At 43.0% G+C, this 9,048-nt stretch overlaps 1 long non-coding RNA gene across 1 annotated transcript; it reads right to left on the bottom strand.

The window, feature by feature from the left end:
- Positions 1-446: 446 nt before the first annotated feature.
- Positions 447-7,747, bottom strand: LOC138363896 (uncharacterized). Its single transcript, XR_011228238.1, has 2 exons — positions 5,409-7,747; positions 447-5,368 (listed from the first exon to the last, which is right to left on the bottom strand). It is a non-coding gene; the product is annotated as an uncharacterized lncRNA (long non-coding RNA).
- Between the last annotated feature and the right edge of the window lie 1,301 nt (positions 7,748-9,048).

Here is a 9,048-nt window from a genome sequence, read left to right as displayed (position 1 = left end):
ATCCTTACAGCATGTGTCTTACACTAATACCCCTTTCACACTAGATGAGCTCAATCGGGGTAAAAAAAAAAACTAATGATACATCCTCTGGAGACGACAAAATAACCTATAAAATTATTAGAAACCTCGGCCCAGAGGGAGTCGCTGCATACCTTAGGTTAATTTAGCCTGGACTTCTCAAACTAGACCTACAACTTGGAATAGAGCAAACAGTGCCGATCCCAAAAACCCAAAGATCTTGCTAATCCAAGACCCATCTCTCTCTAAAGCTGTGCTGCCAAGACAGCTGACAGAATGGCACCCTACAGACTCGAGTGAAAAAGGCCCAAACTGCTTCAGGACATGTATGCCTATAGAAGAGGGATTGGCACAGTGTAATGTATTACAACTTTTAGCCCATGTTATGACTACACATACACCAATATGATCATACTGTGGCTGGTGTATGATGCATTCCTACTGTATAGATATCTAGGTTGATTAGCCTAGTATCACCAATATTATTGTATCTATAATCGCATTCTGAAAATATTCTAGTGCATTTGAGTTCATAGCAGAAGCTTTGTTATTTATCGTGTAAATACCATTATAGGTCTATATTATGGAATGCTATATAGGACATGCTAGGTGTATAATGATGTAGAATGTACATTAATAAATACCCGAGGTATGACTAGCAGAAATACTGTGAATTATCAATAACGTTTATTTATTTATACTTAAGTATAAAGTAGGGCCCGTTATCCCTAACTAGTCAAGTATGACTATAAGGCTAACTATATTAAGTATAACTAGGCTTGGTGGAACTGCTTCTATCAACAGGAGAAGAGGCGAAGGTGGGCCTCTGGCGCCTTAAAACCAGTTGCTTTGGGCAGATGGGATTCGTCAGCCTGGGAATGCAGCTGATCTAGAGGAAGAAAAACCACGAATTCAAACCTCTGTTGTCTTGCGGTTAAACACTCATGGGGAAAGGCTTCAGGAGTCAACCCTGAGGAAAAATCCAGAGCAGGAGTCCCTAAAGCAGTTTGCAGCTGTTTACAGCTACATTTTGGCAACTCCTGCGGCGACACTGGTGCCAAGCGTATCGGTGCCTGCCCTTCCCTTGGATCACATCGATGGCATGGAGAGGGTGGATCTGCTGCATGGGCAAAAGCCGGTTCTTCATAATTACTGTGCAGACCTGTGCCGTGGAGAGGACACTCCAGCATCGCCTTTGCGATGGCTCATCATAGGAAGCGACAGTTACCGGTGATAAACCTACCACTCAACTGGCGTAGAGTGAGGCGCCAGGGTTTGCTTCCGTCGGTGGGAGAAATCATCCTATTTCATAGGACAGCTACCGCCCACCTCAAGCTGGGCAGCCCCCAGCCAATAAGGTGCTGTCCCACCATGGTCCGCCTGATCCATTGGGTGCGTGGGGCTTAGGACACACTCCAATAAGCGGATCATCAACCATGCACCAGGCAAAAGAAAAAACAGAGCCACCCAGCTGTCAACTGGGCACGTGGAATGTAAGGACCATGACACCGGGTCTCACGGAAGATCTACTTGAAGTGAATGACGCCCGTAAAAGAGCTGTGATCAACAACGAACTATGCAGGCTGCAGATGGACATAGTCGTCCTGCAGGAGACACGTCTGCCCGTGACTGGCAGCATATGGGAGAAGGACTTTATTCCCTCCAGGCAGGGAAAACCACCAGAGCATGGTGTTGGCTTCGCCTTGAGGTTGTTAGGTTGGTCCATAGTACCGCTTGCAGGGGTCTGCAAGGATCATCAAACTTCAGCTTCATACATCAGCAGGAATGGTCAGCCTCATCAACGCCTATGCACCAACACTGACCTCCTCTACCGAAGCGAAGGAGTTCTATGATGCCCTCGGCCTAACTCAGAGACATACCTCAACAAGAGCCAGTCTTCCTCCTGGGAGACTTTAATGCAAGAGTTGGTTCTGATCACAGCTCTGACTTCCTGCCTGGACCAGTTTGGATTGGGAAGATGAATGAGAGTGGGCAGCGCCTTCTGGAGTTCTGCTGTCGTCATGATCTCTGCATCACCAATTCCTTCTTCGACACTAAGCCCCAGCACAAGGTTTCTTGGAGACACCCCAAGTCTAAGCATTGGCACCAACTCGACCTAGTGCGTACGAGGTGTTGCAATCTGAGAAGCGTCAAACTGATCCGCAGCTTCCAGAGCGCAGATTGTGACACCGACCACACACACTCTTCGTTTGAAGAGTAAAGTTCCAACCCCGGAAAATCCACAGAGCAAAGAAGGGGAGGGGGGAAGACTGCGCATTAACATTAACAAGACCCGTGACCTTCACAAGGTGGAAGAATTCACTGCTGCGCTGCCCTTCATGTACCACCCTGCAATAGCGCAAGTGAGGTGGTCACATCTCGGGGGCAGTATTTTCAACACTGCCATGTCCACCTTCGGTAAGAGGTAGAACAAGTCAGCAGATTGGTTCGAGGCCAGTGCAGAGGAACCGATACCCCTCGTAGAGGAAAAAAGACGAGCTCTCTCATCCTACAAGAACCTACCCTCAGAAAGGAACTTACAGGCATTCCATACTGCCCGCAGTCGAGTTCAACAAACTGCGAGGCAGGCGCTGTGCTAACGATTACAGGCTCCGACTCTGTTCCAGCATCCAGACTGCGGCCACTGTCGGCGGCCACTGTTGACATGTACGAAGCGATCAAACAGGCAACAGGCCCTACATAAAACAGGACGGCTCCTCTGTAGTCAGCCACTGGAGAGATCATTAATTAAAGGCCGTGATCAACAGATGAATCGCTGGGTGGAACATTACTCCAAACTCTACTCCAGAGAGAACTAGGTCAGCGTAGAGGTCTTGGATGCAATCGAGTACCAGCCCATCATGGAAGAACTTTACCTTGAACCAACTGTGGGAGTAGTTGAGAAAGCACTGGATTCACTTCCCTCAGGGAAGGTCCCAGGAAGCGACGGGATTCCGCCTGAAGTTCTCAAGTGCGCTCGTGGAACACTTAAAACTGAGCTTCATGAACTTCTGTGCCAGTGCTGGAGGGAAAGTTTGGTTCCACAAGACACGAGATATGCAATCATCACCACTCTCTACAAAAATAAAGGCGACAAGCGATGTCAACAACTATAGAGGCATCTCTACAGCGTCGTCGGCAAACTCTTCGCCAGGAGCGTCTTGGTCAGGCTTCAGATTCTTGCTGAAAGAGTGTACCCTGAGTCACAGTACGGTTTCCGATCAGAGAGGTCGACCACTGACGGTGTTCTCCACGAGACAGCTTCAAGAAAAGTGCAGGGAGCAGAGAAAATTTCTGTACTTCGCCTTCACTGACCTTACAAAGGCCTTCGACCGCGTGATTAGGGACGGACTCTTCAAGATCTTGGCCAAAATTGGCTGCCCACCCACCCTACTCAGCATGATACAATCTTTCCACAAGGACATGAATGGAACAGTCTTGTACAACGGCTGCATTTTCTGACCCATTCAACATCAACACTGGTGCATTCCTCCTCCAACCCTCTTCGGCATCATCGCGATCCTCGCCAAGCCTGCTTTTGGAACAACCACAGAGGGCTTACAATAACTACAATATTCGTGCTCTAATTGTGGTGACAAGGAGTTCAGGGGGTATTTTAATGGATAGCAAGTAGTTGGCTACTAGTAATTGGGGAAGGAGTGTCCCCGAATGTAAAGATGTTACCACCGTACATGTGGATTGCCGACATTACGTTGGCTTTGGCAAGGGCCATCATCTCGTCCACCTTCGGACTGTACATGGAGTGTGGTGTTAGTTGGTGGCAGGTAGATGCGATTACGGGTGTGGACTGCAGTTAGGCGCTGGGTTGAGGGCTTTGAAGTATAGTCTGGATGTGAGGTTGGGGGTGGAGTGGTTTGTGTGTGTGTGTGGGGTGGGGAAGACGTGCTCGAGCTTCTTGTGCTTTGCTTCGCACATTGCTCAGAATAGCCTTCTGTGACGATATCAAAATCATCTGTAGAGAGATGGGCAATATCGATGCCATCTGTGAAAATGCACTCCAACTCCAATTCTTGTAGGTGTGACGAGGACATCATCTATTGATGAAGGTGTAGCAAGGTCAGCCCCATCTGTGGAATGCTCCTGATCATATTCATTTAAAAAGTGGATCAATGACAATTCTCACTGGTGAGGGAGGTGGTGATACCAACGCCATTTTTATTTATATACAGGAAGATACATTGGGGGTTAAGAGGGTGATGAGCCATAATCTCCTGCTCCCCAGCTGAACATGAGGGTTTGCATTTGATGTGGAGGAGTTAATCCCTGTAGATTATCATGACGGCATCAACTCTGACCTCGTGACTCGGTGACGGTTGACCTGTCCCCATGGTTAACTTGTACAGAGGTGTAACTTTTTTCATTGTCTGCTGCCACCTGACTGGCGCCGCGCCTGTCGGTTGTTCATGCTCCACGTGGCTTGTTCATGCTGTTATGATGTTCATGATGTACTACTATGTACTGCTCTCTTGTTACAGTGATTGAGATAAAGAACCCGGTTACTGGCCAAGTAAGGCCATAACACCTTCCGTGTGAGGAATTGATTGTAGTGTACTAGTGGACGAATAGGCATAATAAGGGAGATATTAATAAGGTATTATATGTTTCACTGAATAGAACGCGAAATAATAGATATAAATTGAACAAGTTTAGATTTAGGAAAGACCTGGGTAAATACTAGTTTGGTAACAGCGTTGTTGACTTTTAGAACAAATTACTGGGTAACACAAGACATAGGAACTCTTGAGTTTGGGTGGATATAAATAGGAGCCGCTTCGTATGGACCAATGGGGTGTGGACTTCGTATGGATTTCTGCAGTTTCCTTCATCCCCATGTTCTTACGTTTTTATTCTTGTTCCCGATTTGTTCATGCTCTATCAAAATTATTCCATGATTGCGAGATTCAAACATACTGGAATAGTATACTCACGGCTTTAAAAACGAATCGTATAACACCACCAGTCACTTCAGAGATTATTAATTGAATATCATGTCCGCTTGACCTTCACTATGCTTGTGAAAATATTTAGTTTAATATTTTAAACATTTTCAGTAGATACTATTGTTGTTGTCAGTCTTTGAACATTATCAACAGCATCTTCATCATTAATACATGACTAGTAAAATCTCCCAGAGTTCTCTTGCTGATGTCTAATGCCCTATTATAAGAAACATCTGAATTTATGTTAATAAAACCAATGTTGTCCTCAATGATTTAAAACCTACATCATTTGTATACTTATCATACCTGCAATGTGTTCCTGCATTGTAACCCGAGCTCCCTCACACACCTGTAGCACCCTCGCACATACCTGTAGTTCCCTCACACACCTGTAGCACCCTCGCACATACCTGTAGTTCCCTCACACACCTGTATGCATATCATACCTGCAATGTGTTCATGTATTGTAACCTGAGCTCCCCACGTGTTGCGACCCAAGTGGTTTTAACAGCAGTGACCATGTGGAGGGCACGGTGGACATTACCTGTAGCTCCCTCATGCACACCTGAAGTGCCCTTGCACACACCTGCAGCTCCAACACACCTACAATAGAAAAGCCCTTTTTAGTATGTTTCGAGCTTATTAACTAGTGCATAAAACTTTAAAATGTATATAAATCTATACAAGTACATATATGTAAGGGACATTTGCAGACATTCAGGAAATATAAAAGGAATAGAATACAGTTATAACCATCACCAAAAAGTATTTATATTGTGACGGTAAAGTGTTGGAGTGTTGATGTTCGGCAGTCCTCCAATGGCAGGTGGCAATGCCTGGTCACACTTACATAAAAAAAAAGAGACTGCTTGCCTGTTTGTCTGTGGTAAGGTAATGGGAAGACACGCAAAACACAAAATATAAACAATGAAATTTTAATTACTTTAGAAAACAAGATATGAACAAAGACAATCCCTTGGCTTACGTAAAATTCAAAACAAGTCAACAAACAAAACATGAATAATTAATAGATGTGAAATTTACTCTAAAACAAAATAATGTACAAGACAATAATAATAATCAGGTGCTGAGAATATTGGCTAGAGCTACCACCTCCCTTAGTACACGACAGCCAGGGCTTAGTCTATCAGAGATGTCAACTCCTAAGAGCACAAAGATATTCTGAGGAGGACGGCGTGAGCTGGCCCAGACGTCGACTCAGGTAGAGGGCGTGAGTGCAGGTGCTGTCGGCGATACACCAGCCAATCAGGAGCAGGCAGGCGGAGAATGGGTAGTTTGCTCGTTGACGACGGGTGGAGAGCCGCTGTGTCTGGTGGTGCAAGGTACGCTTTGCTTCCTGGGCAAAACATTTTGTGATACTGGTGGACGTATCTTTAATGTAGTATCTTGTACTTGTAGAATGACGTAAATGATATAGGGAAGAGCAGGCTCAATCTCACTTGAAAGAGATTATCGTCACAATATATACTAAGGAAAGGAAAATGTCGCTTTAAATCAACATGCAGATTTCTCCATCCTGACATGTACGAAACCTCACTCAAGGAGAGAAAATGCTACGCCCTCAGCTGTCCACACTTTCACGAGGAAGGCACAAAACGCTAAATAAAGTGACAAACACGAAAATGGCTTTGGAGAGAAGCCAGTTTATTTTATACCCAGACGAAAGAGGTTTCAAAAGGTAGAACATTGTGTGTGGAACTGGCTGAAAGACCCACTTTCTTACCAGAATCACACATGCAATTACACCCCACAACAAAGCTCCAGCTACGACAGGCAACAACCCTTTAACAATCAGTACTGGTCAGATCAAAACCGACAATCCCAACACATAATGGACCTGCCTGAAAAATCTTCATCAAATTACCCCAAATGGAGTAACCTCATTCATCTTTACCAACATACAAGGTCTTAAAACAAAAGTAAATAACTAAGTACCGTTCATAAATAACCTCACCGAGCCAAATGCAGTATTTGGACCTCTCACAGAAACCCATGCAAGACATCTTTGACAGTGGTATCTGGATACCAGAATATAATTTATATAGATGTGACTGGGTAAATGCCACATGGAGGAGTAAGTTTGTATACAAGATAGGGCCTTGTATGCTCTGAGCTTAACTCTAGAAATGAGGTGGTAGTTAACTACTGGAAATAAAAAAAAATAACTTAAATTCTAATATTCAAACCACCAGATACAACGGCTGAGGAATTTACAAATCAGAGAGAATAGTCTCGATAATCTGGCAAACCCAATAAATGATACCTTCCTAGGTGACATCAACCTGCCCAGTCTAAGATGGAGACTAGCGACCAAGAATATTATACCAGGAAATCTATCTGGACATAGCCAACCACAGATTAAAGAACTCCTTAGATTCTGTGACAAATTTTCCCTCAACCAGCAGAGAGTCAACTAATTACGAAATTATTCTAGATCTGAAAATTTCGCAAACTAAAGAGATAATCAAGGACATTACAGTCGCATACCACATACTTAGATCACAAGCTCATTGAACAGCAAACATAATACCTGTAATAAACCTAAAACAATGATCATGTATGAGGGGTTATTCAATACATTCAATTTTAATAAAACGATAGACTGGGTAAAGATAGACAGGGAACTTAAAAATAATTCCATTGAATGTTTTAAGTAATAATAATCCCACAAAAGACAAAACAACTGACTTCCCAAGAATACACAGTCTAAGACTTGTTCCTTTGTTGAAAGACAGAATGAGGACCAACGTAGAAAGAACAATCAAACGCGGCTACAAAAAGATAAAAAAAAAACTGCTAAAGAGACACGACTATCTCAACAATAAAATAATTTAAACAGTTTTAAAAAATCTAGCAAAGACTAAAGCAATCGTGTAACATTTTAGAAATGCAATTAGAACACAAAAATGGCATTAAAGAAGGAAAACAAAATATTCCTTCACTTATGCGAAAAAAACAAGCCACAGTCAGTATTGGACCTATTCTTACAAGTGATGGTTCATACAGAGGATAACACGGTAATCGTGATATGGCAAATTCCTGAATATATATCTGATGCGAACACGAATTCTGCAGATTTTGAAGGAGAAATTGACAACATGCCCATGCACTTAATATGTATAAAGGAATGCCAAGTGCCAGTAGCATTGTGTGGAGAAAGCTTGCACACAGGAGAGATACAAAATTCGCCTAAATCAATAGATTTCACATATTTTGCTCTTTACAAGGGAGGGAGCAAAGTAATGACAATGAATTATTGACTAGTCGCACTAACGTCCCACATAATAAAAGTATTTGAGAGAGGGATCAGGAGGCAGGTTTCCAGTTATATGGAGACCTATGATCTCCTCAACCCAGATCAACATGGATTTAGAGTGGGAAGATAATGCCTCACGCAGCTACTTTACCACTACGACAAAATCAAAGAGGCATTAGAAGAAAAACAGTTTGAAAAGAAGAAAAAAAGAAGAAACAGAAAAAATCACCAAACAGTGATCAGTTTGGTATATGATGACTTCAAAGGCATTTGATACATGTGACCATAGAGTAGTAACACACTAAATAAGGTCAATGGGAATATCAGATAAAGTATAGGTCGGTGGTATTAAAATTTATGTGGAATAGAACACAGAGCAACTGTCAAGCAAACAAAAGAGTTCAAGCACAGTTAAAAGCTCTATCGCAGAGTATAGTCCTTGCGCCACTTTTTTTCCTTATTCCCATATCAGATAGACATTTATACAAGTCACAGCGTCGCATCACCTTCTGCAGATGACAAATCAACATGAAACTGAATTCTGTTGAAGACATTGATAACCTACAAACGGATATCAATAAGATTTTCGACTAGGCGGCAGAAAATAGCCTGTTATAATTGGTAAATTCCAGTAACTCTGGTACGGTAAAAATGAGGACATTAAACAAAATATAGGGTACAAAACACAATGAAATCTGCCCATAGTAGGAAAGCATAATGTAAATGATAGGGGAATAATAATGACTGATGCCCTAACGTTAAGGGAGCATAACAAAGCAAATTTAGCATCAT

Source organism: Procambarus clarkii, chromosome 12 (assembly GCF_040958095.1).
Source record: "Procambarus clarkii isolate CNS0578487 chromosome 12, FALCON_Pclarkii_2.0, whole genome shotgun sequence".
NCBI classification, from domain to species: Eukaryota; Metazoa; Arthropoda; class Malacostraca; order Decapoda; family Cambaridae; genus Procambarus; species Procambarus clarkii.
This window is presented reverse-complemented; position numbering and strand designations above follow the sequence as displayed.